Below are 24,414 nucleotides of genomic sequence, written 5' to 3'. Positions count from 1 at the left end.
GTATGGCAAAACTTCAACTTTGTAAGGCCTTTTAACTTGCGTTAAGCAAGGCTCAAAGGTTTGCTAATGTTCAATCAGATAGCGTGGGGAGGGGAGGTGTCAGTGAGTGCATTGATTGCTCAGCTTTTGTGCAAGCAGCTTGTAAAATGTGGAGCATGTGATGCATATGTTTGCTGTAGGAATCTCTGGAGTAACCAGTCGATCTATTAGGTCAGGCCACTTTGGTTTGCACCATATTTTCATCTAAAAGTAACATATTGCCCTGGCTAAGCCACAAGAGGCTGACAAACAAGTTTCCTTTCCGTCTTCCAAAACCTCTGAAGTAGAGAGGACATGATGAATCCTATTTTTATTTGATCCAGTTTCCACTTCTGAGTTTTTTATTTGGAGCCGGCACACAGTGATGCCTGGCCTTTGAGCAGATGTCCCAGCAGCGCACAGATCTGCAAGTGCAGCCACCTTTTTGACCATTCACCACAGTGTCAAACTTTAAGGGATATGATTTCATATGGACTGTATTGTAACAAAGATTTGAATGTATGTCCTTGCTGCTAGGCCACACAAACAGTACAGTGATGTCAGAAGAGGGAAGTTAGTGGCGGTCTTGCTTTCATATCAAGATCTAAGATAAGAATGTTTGCTTAACAAGCGTTCAGAATGAAAAACAAAAGCATTCTTAGGTCAAAAATACTTTAGAGAGGAAAAACTCCTCGGGCCAGGCAGTGATGTTGTCATAAGACTTTAAAGGTGTCACTGCTAGAACTCAAAAAAATGACCAACGAGATGTCATGAATGTCAGCTGACTCAAAGCAATGTGGAAGAAGAGGACAGTGGAAATGGCTCATTATAGCAGGGTCCAGTACCCTATCAGTCAGGACACACACACTATTATTACTTCCTCTGGTTATCAATCTCCCTTCTCCGGCATTCTGGCTCTTGCTACAGCTTTTTTTCCACAATGTCAGCACAGAACTTCCTTCATTCTGTTGGGACACAAAAAAGAAAGAAAAGCAGAGAGAAAAGACAGAAGTCAGACTATATTTAGCATTATAATAATGTCGCCTCAAAAGGTTTTTGGATGCTTAAGCCAAACTTAAAATAAATAAAATGTAATATTTGTACTTTTAACTTAAATACTTTTTAACTGTCCCGAGGTGAGATTTAGTTTCACTCAATTTCACAGTGTGAACATGCTCCAAATATTTTAAGTTCAGTAAGGTTTCTTTTTAATTCAATACTTTTATTCAGCGAGGACGTATTTAAAAGTGAAAGTAAAGACATTTACAGTGTTACAAAATTTCTGTTTTAAAAAAAACGCTGTTCTTTTCAATGTTCTATTCTATATGTAAATTTGTTTCGCGGTTTACACAATAAAAAAAGAACAACCTTTGATAACAATAAAATAAAGCTTCTTGAGTACCAAATCAGCATATCACAATGATTTCTGAAGGATCATGTGACACTGAAGAAAGGAGTAATGGTGGCTGAACATTTGTTTAAAACATATTTAAATAAAAACGTATTTAAATTGTAATACTATTTCACAATATTACTGTTTTTGCAGTATGTTTAATCAAATAAATGCAACCGAGCATTAGGGAAACATAATTAGCATATTGGGTAAGTCCACTTCAGACAATCTATTAAGTATAAGTTACTTTTCAACTACATGTCAACTAACTGTCATTAGAGTATTAGTAGACTATCTACTTAATATCTACTAACACTTTATTTTTTTTGGTCCCCCAACAGACATTTAAATGACTATAAGTAACTTGGCGACTACAAGTAAACTTATTCTCCTAACCCTAACCGTCTACTATAATAGACTAATACTCCAATGAGAGTTACTCGACATGTAGTTGAAAAGTTACTTATAATTAGTAGAACGTCAAAATAAAGTGTAATTTCAAACCACATATTGAAATTGAAAATCATTCCTATGCTACTTTTATTTATATTAAACACACTGTAAAAAATGATTTTTTGGTTAAGTAAATACTAGTGAAAAAACCCAATGTAATTTACTTGAAAAAGTTTGTTCAGGCAAGAAATTAAAAAACTAAGTAAATTCCATATCAGTACTTATTTCAAGCGAGTATAAATCAAAGTGTAATATCAACTCAATAAAATTAAGTAAAAATTACTCAACTTTTCTGATACTGGGGTTCCCATCATGCACTGGACCTTGAATAATTAATGAGGCTCATTTTTCACTAGTTTCCAGCTGTATTTACACTGTTTTATCATTGATTTTTGTTTTCAGTATTAGTAAATTGCCATTTTGTGACATTTCAAATAATTTTTTTGCTTAAAACGACACATTCAAACACAAAAACGATCCATCAAATGTTACCACCATTGTGTATTGTCTACCAAGTATTGAGGTGTTTGCATTCACATAAGGCTTAAAGTCTGACATGATGTATATATAAATTACTTAGATGATCTAAGTAAAGCACATACTATAAATGACTAATAAAATTCAAGATAATTGTTTTAGTGAAGTGTAATACAAAGGCAAAGGAAATCGGTATTAATCAACCTTTTACAAGCCGAGTTAAAATTACTTATTTTTTGTAAAGTTTACTTAATTCCACATTCCAAGTAAATTTAACTTAAAGATTTCTAATTAAAGCTACTGATAAATATGTTTAGGTTTTTACTTGGCAAATCTTTGTAAATTTAGCATTTTCTGAGTGAGATCGTTTAGCAAGGTTTTTTCAAGTAAATCCTACTCCAAATTTTTTACAGTGCATCACTCTGTTTGACAACTTATTTAATGAAATAAAATTCATGCATTTGTAAGTGCCCGAACACTTTTTGGGACCGCTGTATAATAAAATACCAGAAGATATGCAACTAAAAGCAATGTTTAGTGGCAAGACGCGCTATTACATTTCAATCATTCCAAATCCTATAAACACGGGGTTAGCGCTATCAGACGCTGCGATTGCTGCAGTGTGCGAGACAGACATGGGTTTCTATTGGGGCAGGTTGTTTGGGGTTAGAGAAACTTAATGAGAAACATTCATTATACCAAACATGTCATCAGACAGCTGTAATTACAATAATTGTCTCTTCTCAGAAATACTACATGGGGGTGAATATGGGGTTTGTGCGGTGTGAGACTCCTTAATTAAGTCAACAATAAACTCCCCTCACTGTCAGAGCGACAGTTATTTTCCACGAGAGGGTAGAAATAGCGTTTGCACAAAGTGCGTCCCGCAAAACATACCAAATGCAGTCTGATGATGCTTCATTGAGTGTAACGGCAGCCATGGTGCGCGGTTATATGTTAAAGTATAACATTAGGCCGCAAGAAAGATGTTAGTCTGCTTTGGGCAGGGGCATGTTTGTGTTTCCAGTTTCCAGTGGAATTTACAGCAGGAGCTCAGAGGTGAATGGCCCAGTGGAGAAAGACTGCAGCTGTACACTCTCTCCGTGTGTGTGTGTGTGTGTGTGAGAGAAAGAGAGAGAGGGGGGGGGGCAAAAACACAGACAGTGCTCTTAGTCAGCACTGAACCGGCAGCCGGGCCTGGGGGGCCAAGTTTCCACTTGCGAACAATAATTCACCCAGTGTGTATGTGCATGTGTGTGAGAGGACATCCCTCATTCTGAGGGGTACAGAAGTGCCTCTCCTTCCCCAACATCCTCCAGTTCCAAAGCAAACAATTTCCATTACACTTGAGTGTGTTTGTGTATGTTGTGTAATGGAAGCAGAAGACCTTCTCTTCAAGAAGGTCAATGAACCACCATGGACACTTACAGTGAGGGTGGAATATTCCGGGTTCAATACAAGTTAAGTTTAGTCGACAGAATTTGTAGCTCAAAATATAATTTCTCGTCTCTCATTCTTTGAAAAGAGCAAATAGGGTTTTGGCAAGTCACTTGCAATGGAACCAATTTGAGGATATATTTACACTGAACAGTAAAATAATGTTACCATGCATATTGTTTTTGTTTTGTGGCTATATTGTAACATTTTTTTGATTGTCCCCATTCACTTCCATTGTAAATCGCTCACTGTACCCAAAATTTAGCTATCTTTGAAAATTACGTAAAGGAGTAGTTCACTTTTGAAAAAACTTTTGCTGATAATTTACTCACCCCGGCATGTCGTCCAAGATGTCCATGTCTTTCTTTCTTCAGTCGAAAAGAAATTAAGGTTTTTGATGAAAACATTCCAGGATTTTTCTCCATATAATGGACTTCAATGTGAACCAGACGGTTCAAGGTCCAAAAGAAACTTTCAGTACAAACTGCAAACTTGTTCAAAGGGCTTTAAGCGATTCCAGACGATGAATATAATATTTATAAATAAATAACAAAGTTTTATAAGCTCAAACGCTCGCCTTGCTCTGTTCTGTAACGCACTCCTGTTCGATCTCGTTCATCAAAATGAACAAATCTTTTGTCATTTGGTTCATTCGGCAAATTGATTCGGAAAAAGATTTGTTCATTTTGTTGAACGAGTTCGAACAGGAGAGTCCCGAACGTGCACCACAGAACACAGCAAGGCGAGCGTTTGATCTTATAAAACTTAAACTTTGTTATTTTTTTTAAAAATGAGCGATCGTTTCGCTTAATAAGACCCTTATTTATCGTCTGCAATCGTTTAAAGCCCTTTGAACAAGTTTGCAGTTTGTACTGAAAGTTTCTTTTAGAACTTGAACCATCTGGTTCCCACTGAAGTCCATTATATGGAGAAAAATCCTGGAATGTTTTCATCAAAAACCTTCATTTCTTTTCGACTGAAGAAAGAAAGACATGGACATCTTGGATGACATGGGGGTGAGTAAATTAATTATCAGCAAAAGTTTTTTGAAAAGTGAACTAATTCTTTAATTTTTCTCTGTGGTATGCCACAATTTATGTGGATTTAGCCTAACTTTTGAACTCAAAATATTCACACCGAACATGTATTTTTTGTGTGGGACAAAGTGTAAGGCGAACAGTGTATTAGGAAAACGTTTTGGTTAAAAAGTTAACTTCTCATCACTTGCGTGCGCCTCATTTTAACCCCTTAACTGTCACCGTCCCGGTACCGTGACGCCTAACTTTACTTCACTATATTTCTATTAAATCCTAATCTAACTATGACAAATTATATATTGTTGGAAAGGTCTAAGACTTCTAAATAGATATTCTACCCCTGTTTTGTGTTAAAAATGATGTAGGAAGAGTAATTGATGAATTTATGACAAGAGTGCACCTCAAAAAATCAGCATCATAACAGGAGTTTTGACCTTTGTCACAAAAAGTTGATGAACCCACTTTTAATCATTGAAACTTCTGTTTTTATGCTAAAAGTTCATAATAAACATATAATCTAGTATTTTTCAATAAAAAATACAAAATTATAGTACAATATTATCCTCTAAAAATGATAATATTTATATTTATTATCCTCTAAAATATAATATTATTTTTTATCGCCTTTTTTTATTATATCACATATTTTAGAAGTTATCATAAATTAGCTATCATTTGAAAGCTTATAAACTCAGAATTCATCATGTGTTTTATAATTGAAAGTTGCATTACCATAGAAACGGTACTTATTTTATCAGGCTCCTCCCCTTTTGGGCATCGTTATATTTCATAATTTATGATCAAAACCTTTTCTACTCTTGACAAAACTGATATTTTCAGAAAGGTCTGAGTCTCAAGGTTCCAAATTTTGTGAAAGAATTGATATTTGGACAGAAATGTATTAATTTGTTAAGGCAGAATGTATACAACTACTTTCAATGGAATTCAATAGCACCCGGTGGCTATTTTTGGTACTACGCCTAAACAAAATCTCATGGGAACTTCAATTTTTGTGATATCAACTTCAAATTTGGAACATAACTTGGTTAGATTTATGGCTTTGATTTTATAGTAATTTTAGAGTAAAAAATATTTTATAAAATATATATTTTATATAAAATAAAAAATATATAGTACAGTATATTTAATTTACTGTAAATTTAAACTTCCATAACTTTTTCATACTTTCATTTTTTGAAGTGTTTTCACTTTAGCAATAATCTGCTGAGTGTTTTCTTTAAAACAAGACCAAACTTGGGTATATATTCCAAAGCATTCTTAAATTACAACCATTTAAGTTTGAATAGTGCATTTTAACCCCCATTCTCAAAAAGGGGGGTGACAGCTAAGGGGTTAAGTCATGGGATGCTCCAAAAGAGGCAAATCCAACATTCAAAGGTGCATTTGGTGCAAATTTGGTGCAGCTCAGTGGAAACAAAAACACATTCTGTGTGTAACACTACGCATCTTGTTTCTAAATCAACATCCAAATAGTGAATTCATAGAACAATAACTATCATACTGTTATTAAGGACTTACAGATTCGTGTTCAAATGGAGAGCCATATGTGGCAGTATCTGTACAGCCAAATCGGTTGAAACAGATGTATTTATATGTCATTTTCACCTTGATTTATTAGAGCATCTGGCTACAAACCACTCCAGTGTCACAACATTAATAAAGCAAACCCTCGACTAACCTGAGCTGGTTATGCTGGATTGTTGAGAACTCTGGGAAATAGGCGCCCTTTCGTCTCACTCTCTTCCTTTTCCCATGGACTATATACCTGATGTGAGCCATGAGGGAGAAGAAAGGAAGAGGAAACGGGGTAATACAGTTGGCCTTCACATCCTGAAGTCCAGTAACACAAACACACATGCACATGCCTCCTTATTTGTAACAGGTATTGGTCCTGACCTAAGAGCATTATATGGGAGAGGAAGAGACAAAGAAGGAGATGATAAAAGAGGGAAAAGAGAGTATCCAAATGAGATATCTTTCTTTGAAAACATGACTCATTTAGTTTCTATTTCTGTAGTGTTGTGCTGTGAAATCTGAAAAAAAAAAAGTGTGTTCTGTTGTGATCTGGTTGTATGAGGGGTCATTACTTTCGGAATATCTTTTGTTACACCCTCACCTATATGTATGTTTTGTTACATTCATCTTTTTGAAGCATTGAAATCAATGGACTTGCAGCATTTTTTGACTCAGTTATCTCCAATGTGTAGGCACCCTTATGCTCCACACACACCCATCCATGCCACACACGGTGGCTACAGCAGCATCTGTTCTGTGCTGAATGAATGAGTGAGCGTGTGGTTAACCCATAAACAGAGCAGGGAGAAAGTGGAAAGTGAAATGAAAAATGGTGCTGCGCTCAAACTAGACCACAACCATTTTAAGAGCTGAAATTTTCCTACCTCTGACCACTGGAACAAGCAAAGTGACTACTAGTGCAGCACTTTGAAAAGATACATTTGAATAATTTTCTCTGATTCATTCATTCTCAGAATTTAAATTCACATTTGAATTTTGGTAAGGCGTATTGTTGTAGCTTCTTTCCTCTTGTGGTCTCATGGGCCAGTCAAAGCTCAGACAGAGGCAGAGGAGGGATCAATGATTCTACTACAAAGGAGCGAGTGCAGTCAACTAGAGCTTGAATTATTCCCTCTCTGAATTTACACTATAATCACGCCAGCCCTCCGCATATCAGCACTCTGCAGTGCCATTGTGATTTCTTGTGATGAAGAACACAGTGTAGATTCACCTCAGACAAAGAAACTGCCAATCAGACTGTCATCCTTTAGTATCTGCGGCGTGATTGTAGACCAATGACAATGCATGGTGGGCGGAGCTACCCTCTTTTTGCATATTTACACTTTTGTTTGCAGGCCTATATTGTGTTCAAGAGCAGAGTGTGGATGAGTGTTTTCATCCTCAGATTGAGATTATATGTTTAATAATCATAGCATTTAAGCAGTGTTCAGTTATTGTTGGAAAGCATTTTTTTTTTTTTATAAAAAAATAGGATTGTGAGGATGGTTCATTCTGGTAAACCTGATAACCCAAACCAGACAGAGGCTGCCAGACATGATTGGTAAAGCTGCCCCACTGGTTCTGCTGTAAATGCCCTTTTTGTTTAGCATGGCCAGCATGTGGGGAGTGAGAAATCACTATCCATTACATGACATCTTTCCTTGTTAAGCTATTGTTTCCACTCCCTTAATGAATAAACACATATATATACATCATAAAATATATTATAAATCATAATCATAAAAGTCAGAATTTCTAAGTTATAATCCTAATGGTCTCCATTGATTTTTTTAAAAGAAATGTAATTTTTTTTTAATAAAATATTTTTTGATGTAAAATATAAGTACAAGAAAACTGCATAATTAGTATAATTTTAACATATTTAATGTCTAACCCATAGCTATTACACAAAAAATTACACAAAAATACATATTATTCTAATATATATATATATATAAAATTTGATAATAATATATTTAATAATTTATAATATAATAATTTTTAATAATTTATATCTAATAATATATAAATTTGATAATTTGATAATTAAGTTACATTTTTCATATATTTGAAATCCAACCCATATTTCTAAAGAAATAAATAAAACAAACAAATATTATATTATATTATATTATATTATATTATATTATATTATATTATATTATATTATATTATATTATATTATATTATATTATATTATATTATATTCAGTGTTGGGTAAGTTACTCTAAAAAAGTAATGAATTACTAGTTACTAATTACCTCTTCAACAGTGTAAATAGATTACTGTACTAATTACTCTCTCTAAAAAGTATTTAATTACTTTTAATTACTAATTACTTTCAAAATCCCATATCAATCTCAACCAGCTGAACAATACGACATCTGTTTTAATTCTTTCACATAAATACTATCAAATTGCATGAATTATCCTTTAACAGACCAATGTGGAGAAGGTTACATTATAAAAACATACTTTTTTTAAGTAACCCACTATTGTTTTATGTCTGATATCATTACATTTCACACTTTTTCCATACATATTTTACAATAATTCATACGAATTTGTACGAGTGTGGTCGTACGATTTAGACACCTCATAAAATGCATACGAATCGCTGTGAGATCGGATTGACACAGTATTTACCTCAATTAAATCAGAAGTAACTGTAATTACATTACAGATAAATTAAGAGTAATCCCTTACTTTACATTTTCAAGGGAAAAGTAATTAAATTATAGTAACTAATTACTTAGTAATTAGTTACACCCAACAATGATTATATTATATTATTTACTAAAAGTCAATACTTCCAGAAGGTTTGCTGGCTGTATCCAGATGCTTCAAAAGCCTAAACCCTGTGGGAGACCTACAGAAGGTGTAAAAGCATTAAGACAGGCCACTCTTTGTTCTGTACAGTGAAGGAAAAATATCACATCCCTGTTTGGAAAGTCACTGCCAAGCCCTAAACCAGGTTAAACACATTTCAGTGAGAGAGTGGAAAAGATTTTAAGTTTAACATCAGAATGAAAAGTTACATGTTGGAGATATGTTCCATTAATATCCATTTATCACCACAGCTTTCAAATAAACCAGCCTTTTGGGACTTTTGTAGAAAGTGAATATCTGGAACTACTCATGTCTGAGTAGTCGCTGATGCATCAATGGAGTAAGGTGTTGCAAAACACCGTAAGTCAAGCTTATTTCGGTTGCTGTGCAAGTGAAAGGTCATATTACATTTTTTCTTTCTTATCTGGAATTATTTGAGCGATGTGAATAAGCCTTAGCAGTAAACTGTATATTTTGGAAGCAGACGTTAACAGGTCATTCAACCCAGTAGCAGCGTCTATGTACATGATGAAGACAAATTGTGCTTCGCCACACCAGTTGACACGTTCTTCAATCACTAACCCCCAGAAGTGGTAATGTTGCCAGGTCATGGCGACGGCGAGTGTAAACGGTGCAGGCCGAAACTCGCTCCCGATGCCAGACTCTGAGCCCGGTCTGTTGATTGTCTGGCTGTGTGATGCAGGCCAGCTGGAATCTAACAGTCGTTTACATCCTCTTGTCAAACAAGAACCTCCAGCCTGTCAAACTTAGTGGACAGACGACAAAAACTACACTCCCCAGAGCTTTCGCTGGAGAAACGGTCTGAAGAGACAGCTAAATAAGGGCAGAAATCTTGACGAATGTTTGGAAGAAAGGCGAGTGCTGCTAATCATCTGGAGCATTTGATGGCTGTGTTCTCTCTGTGTTTGTTGTAAAGAAGACAAACCTGTTCTGTCTCCACATGGTGCTGTCACACCTGATTTAACGCATACAAGATACAAGCTGAGGACACATGGGACGCCCAGATTTAAGGCAGACCACCCAATTTAATTGCCAGAATATACTAATAAATAAACTTCACATATATGCATATCATCGGTTGTGAATGTAGTTTGAAATAAGCACAGCTCGTTATGATGTAATAGTGCGATGAAAAGCCGTCTCTGCAGAAGAAAATCAAGTAACACTTTACGGTAAGGATACATGAATTATCAGTAGTATCTATCAATGACTTCATCATGTTTGTGGCACCTCAACTAAAGTGGTGACAGGATCCTTTGAAACACTGATGAACAATTAAAGCTATTAAAGGTGGCATAACTGTGAACAAAGAAAACATAATGATCATGCATAATAAATCAGAATTCATGATGATGTGCTCTTCTTAGGTATATGTTTTAATTAAGGTGTTGTATGAAGTCATAAATAAAAAAAAAACGTTGAATTCGTGTTAGTTCCTGATGATTCATGAGATATTAATGCATGAATAAGTGCATAATTCATGCATGAATTTATAAATGAAATGAATTCATGATAATTCATGTACCCTTTACCATAAAGTGTTACCGAAAATCACTACTTATCCATCATCGCATCTTTGGACCCGCTCACTGGCACGTTAGTGAGATGAGAATTAATCTCAAAAGGATTATAATTTTATGTAAACACTGTAATTCACATATCACATATTTAAACCATGTGATTGTCTCAGTCACTCTTAGAAGAAAAGGTTCTATATAGAACCTTAAAAGGTTCGATCAGCGCTACATATTTGGAACCCTAAAAGGTTCTATACACTCTTAAAAAATGGTTCCTCTGGGTTCTTTATAGAACCCTGGGGTTCCATACTTGGCCAATAGAACCTTTTACCAAAAAAAAATTTTCGAGTTCCATTCCATATATGAAGCGGGGAATGGAACCATTTCTGGTTCTAAATAGAACCATTTCTTCTGAGAGTGTAGAGCATTGTTTGTTTGGTATATTTCACTGTACAGAACAAATCAGCCGCAATTTCGGCGCAGACTTTGCAAACAGACTTTGACTATAAGGTATGGACATAACAGTAATGCCACAACATTTGAATAGTGTTACTTATAGGAAATCACAGACTAGGCATTATATGTAATGATTCATGTACAGTCAGACGTTCTTTGTCTCAAAATCGTTTATTTCCGTTTATGCGTCAGTAAATCAAGCCAGTGACTAGTCAACTTCACATTGTTTCTAGTAGCATAAAACAATCTGTTAGTTTAAATTGTGATTAAATTATATAAAGAAAGTTATCAAAGAAGTCTTCCTTTATAATCACTGAAGGTTGATCAGTCAACTGGTTTATCAGTGACTGAGTTCAGGACTCTTACCAAAACTCCTGTTATAGTCAATGACACTGTCTACACTGCACAATGAATCTCTTATCTACATAGTGTTTACACTGTTAGTGTTAGGTATGATGAAAGCATTCAGAAATCAAGTTGCAATGACGAAATCTCTACATTTGTTTGCTCAACAGACATGGCTTAACAATGCAACGTATTATGCCACTGGAATAGATCTAAATATAATGCTATAATAGTAAAGACATAGCAAAAGTTTTCAGAAGAGTTCCACATTTAAAACTTATATCATATGCAAAGCTGTTAGCCAATCACAGCAGTGGGCGTTTACACTAAAGACTCATAGTAGACACGCCTCTTAAAACAGAGCGTTCAAATCAGAGGGGTAAAATCAGAGTAGAAAATAGCCTTTTATTTCTAAATTATGAAAAACTGTATGTAAAAAATCTTACTTACAATAGAATTGCACACCTCAGAAAACATGATAAAATAATAGCCTAAAATAATGCAGTGCATGACCCCTTTAAACCCCAATTGACTTTCATAGTATGGACAAAAAAAAAAAAACATTTATATTTTTCAACATCACAGAACAAAGGCAGTCATATAAGTTTGGACATGAGGGTGAGACAATGATGACAGAATTTAAATTTTTGGGTGAACTATCCCTAAAGGTGCAGTTATTGTATATTTAAATGTGCGGTTATGCATTACACATTGTTAAATCAGCAAATATTGTCTTATAAAGGATAAGGAAAGTGATAAGGTTCATAATATATACATTTGTTACGACAGAAGTAAATGTCCACTCTGTTTCACCAAGGTCCACCCACTTAAATCAAGCAGTAATGGTCATCTTCATTTGTAATGTGAAGTCTGATTGTTTGTAACTCTATTTAGGTCAGATTTCTATGAGGCAGGTGTGACGGTGGCTTCAGCAGCCGTGTGGATTGGACCTGGTCATTCATAATAAAACAGTCTACAAATAATGTATGAGAATGGTGAGTAACCTGAGGATAAGGTGGGTTAGAAAAACTCAATGGCCTCCTCTCTTCTCAACTTCAGAGAGAGAGAGAGAGAGAGAGAGAGAGAGAGAGAGAATTATCCTAAGGTCCAAGAAACCAAAAAACAGGAAACGGAGGCAGCTATAATTTATAAAGAAAAGGAAATGATTGCCCTAATTTAAAAAAAAAAAAAAATTGTATCATCCTTCCGGAGCCTGGAAAGGAGCAGTGGAACAACACTCAAGTTATAAGACTCATGATGTGTGTGCAAACTACTGCAAGGCCACATTTCCATATTTCAAGGACCACTCTTAATTTGCACCAGTAGCCAAATACTTGGGCCTAATGCTAATAACACAGCCGGAGTTTTGTACATCTGTCTAGAGACCGCGAGGTGATGTTTACTTTTTGAAGGAAAGAGACGAGTGTCCCAAGTGTTCCATTTAAACAATGGAAAAACAGTTACTGTAAGTGTCTTATCTTCAGAGACACAGGTGTGTGGAATGCAGTGGACCCACACGGCAGGACTCTCACAGCCCAGCAGATCTCCAAACCGCCAGTCCCCTTCACCAGCTCCATCTAATTAATTAAACCCTTCACACCTCAAAAAACACCCATTGATTTTAGGCATTGAGTCCTGAGCGCAGCTGGGGCAAGGAGGAGTGGAGCGACCCAGACAGTGTAGTTTAGGGACAAAATAAATGATTTATCATCTATCTTGGTTTCGGTGATGATATGAGTCTTGGCGTTTAGAATTACGACTTCTGCAAACTTCCATTGGATGAATAGAAACCATAGCCAGATGGCAAGAACATCTGTTCAGTCTCATCTGTCAAATAAAATGTGCAAAGGGTAACCGTTAGGGGTACAACAGCTTGTTACTAGGGCGATACGGAAAACCTTTGTACTTTGTCAACTCATTTGTATCTTAAAGTCAGTGTTGGGGAAGCTACTTTGGAAGTGTAACTTATAAGCTAACCGTAATTTGAAGAAGAAGTTAGCGATGCAATAAAGCTCAAACATATACTGCGTTCCAGGTATGTTTTTGAGTATGTAAAATCACGACTTCAAACCACGACTTATGACTTTGTAGCATTCCAGGTCATTCATGCCAAACTACCTGAGCGCAAGGAATTGTGGTAGCTAGAAATACACAAATCAGCATGGCGGAGCTTACGGGGCTTATGCGCATTTGTAATAATTTTTGGGTTGTTTTAACCCAAAGTTGGTCAAATATGGTCAAACCCAGCAATTGGGTTAAATTTTTTAATTACATTTTTAACCCAACGTTTGGGGTTGTCCATATTTGACCTAGCCTGGTTAAAACCAGACCATTCTCAGTTTTAACTGAGTTATGGTCTGGCAAAGCGTCATAGACAAATCATTTCCAGAGAGGCGTCACCAACGGACGTCGCGGGTAGACCTAAAACCAATCAGAGCGATGAAGGAGATGACGTAGGCAGAGCGGCGGCCGGCGGAGAAACATCTGTTTTTTGTTCTTTGTTCGGTTTTTAACAAAAAGGAAACGTTCAAATCGTTTAAAAACAGACACGATAGCTGATTCGAGCGAGTGATGTTTGACGGCGGCGTCCATCTTTGTAATGTAGGCTACAAAATCTGCTTCAAAATCCCAGTGCTGTCGTCATCGTGTAAAGCCCGCCCCAACGTTTCTGATTGGTGCCGCGATTTCTGCGGACTGGAAATGGGTTTGAATGAGCTCTTTGCCAGACTAACTTTCTGAGCAAATCTAAATTTGCCGGAAGTTGTCTGGGTTTTCCCAGGCGATATTTGACCCAAAGTTGGGTTAAAACAACCCAGCATTTTTAGAGTGTATTTGGTATTGATTTATCCTTGCTCTCAATGGACTGAAAACTAGTTAACGTTGTCCTAAAGTGTATTCTCGCCGTGTGTACCGCCTGCAGAAACACTGCATCCGTAGGGGCTGTCATTGTTGTTTTGTATGGTTTCGCGGGCTATGTGACGTCAGATCTCGTAACTGGGAGTACATGGATCCATAGGCGTCATTTACGGGGGGGACGGGTGGGGCATGTCCCCACCACTTTTTGCCAGGGTCGATTTTGCCACCACCACTTTTGAAACATCTTGCGGCACGGATGTACCAATACAAATAAAACATCTCCAGTTAACAGCATTCGTTTCATTTGTTTGGTAAATAACAGGCAATCTAGCACTGAAATGCGTTGTCTTCTCTCGGAAACGCGCTTCAATCCGTTGCCGAGATTCGTTCCGATGAAATCACAAATCAAAATGCACACAAACGTGTCTGTCCCTGTTTCTCATGGGTTCTAATCCGCTCTCGTATATTTTTTCCCTCATCAAAACATATACAGCCACTGATAAACATTATATCAATTCCTGACAGATGCGAAATGACCTACTCGAAAGAGAAAAAAGAATGAACGCGTCATTGTACCCAGCACTTTTGAAAATGCCCTTCCGAATACGTCTCTGTCCCCAGCACATTTCAAACCAAACTGACGCCCATGCATCGATCTAGTACGAGTTAATGGGTGGGAAGTCACAGGTTTAACTGCACTTTCACGGGTGTAAGGTTGGAAAAACACGGGTTACGGGTTGCCTGGAACGTGGCAATAGCTGACTACATTAACAATATGTTCTAATTTAAAAAAAAATATTAGGAATATTAGAGTATCTTTCATTATTCCTTCAGCTCTCATTTTAAAATGATTTGGTTCACCGTTTGGTTTCACTATAGCCTGGCAAGCCAGACCTTTTAGGATATTAGGTCTGGGAACTCACAATTGGCATTCCTCAATCCGAGGGGCGGGATAAAAGGTTGTCTTTCAATATCCCTCTGCACGCAATAGGATAGCGCCACAACCAACCAGAGCAACGAACGGCTGTGGATGAGTGAGTCCAAAGCGCTTTCCCTCCAGCGGAGCAAGTTGATATATTAAACTTTTGCCATATCCTGTCGTCAAAACTACAAACACATCTTCCTTTTTTAAGAATGACTTAAGTGACGTTCTCTTAACTCCAAGTCATCCAGAGTCGTGGCCAAAGCCGAATCGAAAGACTGCTGTTCGCCAGCTGCATCTTTTTTGTTTTCAAGTATCAGGGAAATCACCGCGCAGAACCGTCACAACTCTGCCGTCATTGTGTTAAGCCCGCCCACCAACTCTATACACACTGTGATTGGTCGGACCAGAGTTTGGTTTTTCCACTTCGAAAGTCAACGGAGAGTTGCTAGACCACACTTTCCTGCAAAATCATTTTTGCTGCCGCTAGGGTGCGTCTAGATTTCTAGGCTAGTTTGACTACTCTACAAGCTGATGAAGCAGCTTGTTACTGGAAAAGTTAATTAAGCCGCGTTTCCACCGCAGGAGCTTTCCCCAGGAACTAGGAACTTTGGGGTGGTTCTCGCTGTGTTTACACCGCAGGAACCAGGGTCTAAATGAAGTTCCGGGTAAAAATTTCCCGCCCAGAAAGTCCCTGCTGGCGAGGTGGTACTTTTTCAGAGTTCAGGAACTTTCAGGGTGGGACTTGTGTGCTCACCACGCTGGCGCGCGTTCGTCCCATTCATCTCACGGTCAATGTCCGCTGATAACAAACGCCTACTTTTATATCTAGCATTACGAGCTTTCTGAATACGCTTTGGGTGCTCGTCTCTTTTCTGCCGTTTTGTTAATTACCTCGTTAGTAAACCAATCGCACACAAAAGCAGCACAGCTTGAATCTCCACAAAACTCAAAACAAATGCACAGGCTAGGAAGAGCAGTCGCACGCAGTTCAACGTCACTATAATCTTTCCGCCCAGGACCGGTACTTTAGCCCGCGGTGTAAACGCAGTAAGCAAGCGGTCTGGGGGGAAAAAAGTTCCTGGGACAAATAGTTCCTGGTAACTGCGGTGGAAACATGCCTTTAGTTGCTCCTTAATTTTTCGTGCCAGTGTACCCTGCATTGAAGGTGGGGGTGTGTTTACACAAAGCCGTTTGGACACTTCAGTGACACAAGCAGGAGTGAATGCATAATGAAAAACAAAAGAATGAATAAATGAACAATACAGGATGGGAAAAGCTTTCAAGGCTTCTGATGTCCGACTTCAAACACAGCGGCACAGTGGATCAGCCGGGAGAGGAGAGTGGTATGGGGTGGTATGATGGAGAGACATGAAGATGGAGGGGGGAGATTAAGAGAAAGGTCAGAAGAGGATACATCCTGTCTGCTCAACTCAGTGGCATGTCTGCTCGGTGCATGGGGCGACCATGCTGCATGTGTCTCTTTCCTCTTTATTGCAACTACCATTTATAGCGCCAGTCCCAGAGTAACTCATCATAGGTACAACATGCTGACTTGTTGCTCTCGAAATGACAAGTACTGCAATAATGGCCTTAGCTCGGGTCCCGCAGACAACGTGTTCCCATCGCGTGCTTCCCCTGTGGCAAATCCTGCTCCCAAAATGCAATCAAGACTTGCGTACGCTAATGAGTTAACTGTGTCACCCTGGGGAAATTGATACTGGAGATCCATTTAGTGTTAAGAGATTGCCCACCTCTGCCCCATCCATCAAACCTCAACTGTGGGAATAAAGCTCCTTTTTTTCTTACAAATTTAATTTCAAAACAAAATTCCTCAGCTGTCTTGGTAAAATGAGATTTTGCAGTCACCTTATGTGTCACATGACCCATGTCTTTGCGTCTACTCTAGATCATAACTGTGGGACAGATTACTGATGAACGACAAAAATAAATATCTTACTATTACCCATGATTCCCTTGGCCAGTGTGCACATCCCAAATCAATCTGTTTGGTTATGACAAGGACAAGGTCTCTGTGATTGCACATTTCACCTATGACAGCGATTGTTGAGAGATGACACTCTGGCTGACCAATTCCCTTGAGCTTAATGGTTTCAAATTAAACTCCAGCTGCATTTCGGCATCGGCAGACTATAAAGGTAAGAGTTGGGACTCAACTCTGTAGCTCAACTGTTAGCTAGAAATAAAGTGGTCTGATATCAAAACTATATTTTACATCGTTAGGCATATGCATTTCATGGTCAATTTTCATTTTTGAAATTATAATGGCTGCCAACACATTTAGAAACCCTCAAAATGCAACATGACTTGTGCGTAAACATACACGCCACTTTCGAGTCAAGTCGCGTGTTATCTCTACGCATTTTGAGCTATCCACGTGTATGTCTACGTCATTAACGTCCGAGTGATTCCGCGTGTCTGTACATGCCGTCCAAGCGAAACGAAGCAAAATGTAGATCTACATCTGGGTAGCTATCTTTTTTTTTTCCTAGGATGGTAAGCGAACAGTCATAAATGCCATTAACCCCAGTGACGGGTAAGTTTAGGGACGGGGTTGGGGTAGGTCATATATTTATATATACAGTAATAACGTATATAAACAAATACATATTTGGCTGCTAAAACACTTACCCAAAAGTAAAACTACATATTAATCATTTTTTATATTGTTGGCATGCATTTCAGGGTATTATTCAGATAAATAATGAAATAAATTATATGAATGATCAATTAATATTTAGAAAACCAACGCTCAATGTATACGTTAATACTTTTTCATATTGTTGGGCATATACATTTTTTGATCATATTAACTTTTTTAGATTTTATGGCTATTTTCGTTTACTTTTGGTACTGTATTGGGCCATGATGTCCCATGTAAAATCTATGTCTAAAGCAAAACCAGCTGAGAAACACTGATATAATGTTGGTCATCACCAGGGAGATACAATTTGATTTGGATTTTTGATTCATGCCATTTGACAGATAAGTTAAGGTCTTTATAGCACAGATTAATTATCTTCTTTCACCATATTGGGTATTTCAACTAGAGCCCGACCGATAAAGGATTTTGAAGGCCGATACTGATACAAATATTTTTGGGTTTTAAAATCCGATATTCCGATATATCGGCCGATATTTTATTAAATATTGTTGGATTTCACACACGTGTAAAAGAAAAGCTAACTTTTCTGCACAAGATATGTTTGATACTTTTTCTCTATGTCTAAATGTTCACTCCTCGCAAGTCTAACTTACATTTTACAATGCAGGGACTGGAACTAGAGATATGCTTGTTATAAATACGGTAATCCCTTTATTTAGGCAGGAAAAGTTCATTGTTGCTTCCAAGCTCATTAATGTTAACGTTAGCAGTCTTCCACTGATAATATTGGCATTAGCCTGCTTTGTGGTTAGCTAGTCTATGATGAGCCATAATTTAGCAATAGATAACATCATACTGTAAGTTGTAATACATACATTTTCAATATAACAGGCCAAGGAGAGATGATTGAAGCATGATTCATCCATTTTTTATTTTATTTTTTAAATATTCATTTATCGGCCATTATAACTGCCAATACCGATATTATGGAAAATGCCTAATATCGGCCAGCCGATATATCGGTCTGGCTCTAAATTCAACACAATCCTATGTCAGTCATAGCCTATATATAGAATATGCCCTTATCAGAAAAATACACAGTCCATCCATCAGACATGAGTGATAAATCTGAAGTATCTGAGATTGATAGCTGAAGGGTCAGAGACAATTATTTGACCATCACGAGATATATCTAATTTGATCATATTACAGTGCAGTCATCTCTTCCACGCAGACCTACAGACATAGAGATGGAACATACTTTAAGCACACAGGCATTATTTTAATATCACACTTAATTCATCACTAGTATATGATCAGCAGTCTCAGCGAAGCATAGCACAAAGCAGAAAGGAATGTTCTAATAAAAACCCAGGGTTCACCGTCCTGTTTCTTTGGCCCTGAGTCCATAATCCTTGATATGATTGTCACATCTTTGGAACAAACTATTTTTCCTTTTACCCTTACTGCCCTTTTGTTCCTATTTTAACCACTCGCATAGTTATTTTACAATGCATTGTAAATGTATCTATCATAGTTTTCGCCTTCATAAATTCACTAAAAGAAGTACAATTTGCAATTATATATCAAGTAAATGTCTTTTTTTTTCTTTTTTTTGTGGATTCAACATTAACATTTATGGCATTCATGCCTAATATTAGCCTATATTTTAATGTAACCTTCTCCCTTTTAATACTTTGGTCAGCTCAAGAATAATTGATGCAATTGTATATTGTTTTTTTAAAAGAGCAGTTTCATGTCTATCCCGTATTGTTCAACTGGTCAAAGATGTAGAAAGTAATTAGTATAAGTAATGCAATACTTTCTAGAGAGTAATTAGTACAGTAATCTAATTACGCTGTTGAAGATGCAATCAGCTAATCATTACTTTTTTAGAGTAACACACCCAACACTGATGTCAACCTATTTCTACTAACCTTAACCCCAACCCTAACCTAACAGTATACTAACACTCTAATGAGAGATGGTTGCAAAGTTACTTACTGTATAGTTAGTTAGAGTTAGCTTTTTTTGCATTACAAATGAACTTGTTACACATATGTTGTCTTATTTGTAAGAATATTAGCCGATTCATAACCTAAAGAGTCAACAAAAACTGCAAGCTAGGATGCTCCATCTCCTTCCTCTTTCAAAGCAAGTGAAGGAGACATCGAGAAGGAAGCTGGCAAAGCGAAATGGGGTTCTGTGCTGTTTTGTGATGCCTGTGAGCACAAAACATTTTATAAATAACTAAGAGACACATGCCCGAGGCTCATTAAAATTAAACAAGCCCTCAAACTGAAAACATACGACGTCTGAGATATTAATAAAACCCAAACCCCAGGGCGAGAGGAGTCAATGCAGGGCATGAATTGCAACAGTCTCGAACCCAGCATGGAAGACAGCCGACATATACCACCTGTGTGCATGCGAGTGTACACGCGTGCACCTGCTGTGAAGAAAGAGAGGAGCGGAGGGTGAACGTGTGAGGCAGCAAACACACTGTTATTGCTGATATGTAAATTAATGATTGGCAGTCTATGTGAATATTTGTGTGTGAGACAGACCAAAACACAAATAGACAAACACACTTCTCAACAGGGCACACCCAGGAAAACCAACACACAAATGACAAACAGCTGGAACTGATTATATCTAACGCTAGTGTCCATAAAGTCACAGTTGAGTTAATAACCGTCATCTGCATAAAGTAGAATCAGACGAGTCGCCTACACAGCGTTTTGTGCAGCGTTAGAGATGCAGGAAAGTGGAACAATGCACCGCTCTGAATTCACAATGGGTTTGCACGCTATGCATGAGCCTTGGTGCACATTTGCATGCATTAGTGGGAGATTCAGAGACACCGAGAAGTGAAAATCACTGCTAGCTCCGACAGAGTTTGTGGGTGTCAGTGTCGATTAAAGAGTGAAAAAGGCCCATCTGAGAGAGCGAGTGAGATCCATGCATGGGTAATAAACTAATTGAACAATATTAAAGATATTAAAAAAAACTGTTGGAGCAGCTTAAGCTACATTCACACTGCGCTTTGATTTTGGAGAATTGATGTTAAATTGGCAAAGAAACGACCGTGTTATTGCAAGTCAGACTTGATTTAATTTATGTTGGAATTAATTATATTTTTCTGTGCTATTGTGTTTCACACGCTTTTCTCATCTTTGTTAACGTGTGGATTTCTGACAAGCACTTAAAGGAGTAGTTCACTTTTAACCCTCAGGTGCTCTTCGGTCATTTCTGACCGAAAAATTTTCTGTTTTGAATTTCTAAAAATCACGACTTCATCGGAATGTTATGAAACTTGGTGACTTTTATGGCATTATGTATGTGAATACACAAAAAATTGAGGTCATGATCTGAGCATGCTAAGTGGTCTTAAAAAGAATAGTCACACTTGTGGTCTTTGGTCAAAAATGACCCCCATAGGAAATGAATGGGAAATTGACAAAAACACAAAAATTCACAAATTTTTACTTTTTTTTTTTTTTTTACATTTTTTAAATAAAAAATGGTTTTTGAGATTGTTTCAACTATATATTCAAATCCACCACCACCAAAAAAAAAAAAAAATGTGTTCATAAACAGCTGGGGAATTCACATGCTTCTCCATAGAGAGCTGTACATGCTATCTAGTGGTTACACCATGATTCTACGCTTTTTCTCTATACTGTAACCAGATGGTGCTAATTTTCTTCAAATTTTTTTTTCTGAAGGCCTAGACTCTATGTTAAACTAAAATACTGCATTAATATTTTTTTGAAAAAAAAAATATATATATATATATATAGAAAAATATATATATATTTCCATGGCAAAAATAGACAATAAATATTGCATAAATATTAATAAATTCAATCAAATTGTCTCAAAATACTAAATTACAAAGAATAAATATTATAGAACAAAAATAAACTGCATTGGTTTTACTGAAATGGAGGAAATTAAATTTTTAGGTGTCCGGTCACTTTTGACCGGGAAGATAACAAGCGTGACTATGAAACGAAGAGCACCTGAGGGTTAAAAAAAACAACTTTTACTGATAATTTACTCATCCCCATGTCATCCAAGATGTCCATGTCATTCTTTCTTCAGTCGAAAAGAAATTAAGGTTTTTGGTGAAAACATTCCAGGATTTTTCTCCATATAATGGACTTCAATGGGAACCAAACGGTTCAAGGTCCAAAAGACAGTTTCAGTGCAAACTGCAAACTGTTCAAAGGGCTTTAAACGATTCCAGACGATGAATAAGGGTCTTATTAAGCGAAACGATCGCTCATTTAATAAAAAAAATTAACAAAGTTTAAGTTTTATAAGCTCAAATGGTCACCTTGCTCTTTCCTGTGATGCGCGTTCGTGACTCTCCTGTTCGAACTCGTTCATCAAAATCTTTTCCCGAGTCAACTCGTTGAATTAACCAAATGACACGAAAAAAAGATGCGTTCATTTTGATAAACGAGTTCGAACAGGAGAGTCACAAACATGCGTCACAGAACAGAGCAAGGCGACCATTTGAGCTTATAAAACTTAAACTTTGTTATAATGAAAATAATTATTTGGCAGACTTTTAATTCATTTTGTCTCTAAAATATCCCGTTCTGAACTGTTCTGTCCAGTTCTACGTTGTGTGGTACACTGGGTGTACACTTTGGCCGTACAGGTGCAGGACATGTCCCTGACTGACCTGGAAACAGTGGACGCCTGATATCATCATTGTGTTCAATTCACAGGAGTCCTGCTCAGCCAGCCGTTGCCGTGGCGATGTTGATGTAACATTCCTGTAGAAAAGTGCTGCTGAAAAGAGGAAGGTGTGTGTGTGAATGATCCAAGGGGAGGCATGAAAGGTATCGAATCCTGAGGCAACGAGACAGGGAGACAGAGCACTCTGAGACAAAAAGAAAGAGGTGTGTGTGTGTGTGTGTGTGTGTGTGTGTGTCTAGGAAAAAGGGAAAGAGAAGAATAGACAGTGTCAGTGCTAGAGGCAGGAAAAGCAACATTTCAGATTCCACTTTAGATTTCAGCTGTAAAACACAATGACATTTCACTAATAAGAAACCACACAGATATGTGAAATCAATGCTGTGTGACACATTTGGATAGGCCAAACTGCCATAATATATGCATTTACACCACAATTTGGGTGCCAATTAATGCATTGACACAAAAACTCTATTCAGAAGCCAATATTGTGTGAGGTCAATATAATTGATCATAAGTCTATCACTGCCCTATTTGAGTTTGTCAATATGTCAAAGGCAGACATGTTCTTGAATATCTTTTTTTACTCAAAATATCTTTCTTTTTTATTTTTAAGACGGTATTTAAAGACAAAAACAGATGGTAGGATGCTTTTTTTTACTAATATAACGTCTAATTAAAAGTGATTTTTTTATTACTTTATTTTTATATAGTACATCTATGTTGAGAGTCAAAAGTAAAAATACAGTATGTTATGGTTTACATCCGTCTTTATCGCACAAATAAGTTATAAAACACAGAAAAACATACTTATTCTAGTAAATATGTATTAGAAAAACAACACTAAATATAACAGTTAAAAAAAGCTTTTGGTTATTTCTAGATGCAAAAAAATCTGCCTTCGTTGTTCCTACTTCCCTCCCCCTTTCTTCCTTTCTCTAGCCGACCGTGAGGCGTGTGCTGCTGATACATTAGTCGGGAGGTTTTTATGAGCGGCTGCACTTACTCCCAATATTTTCCGCTCAAAACGTTTCAAACCATGTCTCAAATTAGCAGAAGCCTGGCCCTGTATACTTGAAGCACAACCTAAGGCCTATAATGGAAAAACAGTTCCATCTGGTCAAACTAACAAGTCCTGCGCTATTGTGTAATAGCTTATTATACACTTGTTTTGAAAGGTTTATGGTCTATTTAATGACATTCTATTAGCACTGTAGTTTTTGTAATCTCAGCCAAGGTCTTCTCAACACGCCATCTTGAGTTTAATGCCGTAACACCTCATGGGACCCATTTATTGTTTTTCATTCCCCCCTTGAATGAATGTTTTTTTTTTTTTGTTTTTTTTTACAGTACCAATTTACCAAATCAGAACCCATGCTGAGAAACAAATAAGCAAACGGTAAAAAAAAAAACAGGTTTATTCATGCAGTCCGCGGCTAATAACTAACCATGGCAGGCACTGATAGCTCCATGACTAGCAGACTGTTAAATCCCTGTGCTATTGCATCACTTCAAAAGATGAATCCCGGAGGATACATCACTGAGGAGATAAGATAATGTGCCTTACACATGCAAGAGGGAGGGAGGGAGGGAAAGAGAGAGAGAGAGAAAATGATAGAGAGTAAGATGATGTCACAGGTGTCCCTATATTTAGAGGGATTAGAGGTGAGGCATCATCGCTTGACTTTTAGTAAACATCAGCAGCTTTTGCTCAGACCTTCTTTTACGCATTCACAGACGTGTGATTAAATGATTCTTTTTGGTCTGGATCTATTTATTGA

General features: G+C 37.1%; 1 protein-coding gene across 11 annotated transcripts in view; it reads right to left on the bottom strand.

Annotated features, from left to right (window-relative positions):
• The window catches only part of atp2b1a (ATPase plasma membrane Ca2+ transporting 1a), a 151,792-nt gene that overhangs the window by 41,590 nt on the left and 85,788 nt on the right, over nt 1-24,414 (bottom strand). For 5 of the 11 annotated variants that reach the window (XM_089126800.1, XM_089126802.1, XM_089126799.1 and 2 more), the window contains 2 exons: nt 6,515-6,601; nt 864-983 (listed from right to left, as the gene is read on the bottom strand). The gene's annotated coding sequence lies outside the window, so the exon portion shown is untranslated. The remainder of the gene's footprint in view (nt 1-863; nt 984-6,514; nt 6,602-24,414) is intronic. The other 6 variants (XM_089126794.1, XM_089126797.1, XM_089126796.1 and 3 more) reach the window with 5 other exon arrangements.

The sequence above is a fragment of the Pimephales promelas genome, chromosome 24 (genome assembly GCF_988280905.1).
Source record: "Pimephales promelas chromosome 24, fPimPro1.hap1.1, whole genome shotgun sequence".
NCBI lineage: Eukaryota > Metazoa > Chordata > Actinopteri > Cypriniformes > Leuciscidae > Pimephales > Pimephales promelas.
Note: the sequence above shows the minus strand (reverse complement) of the source record. Positions and strands in the feature narration are given on the sequence as shown.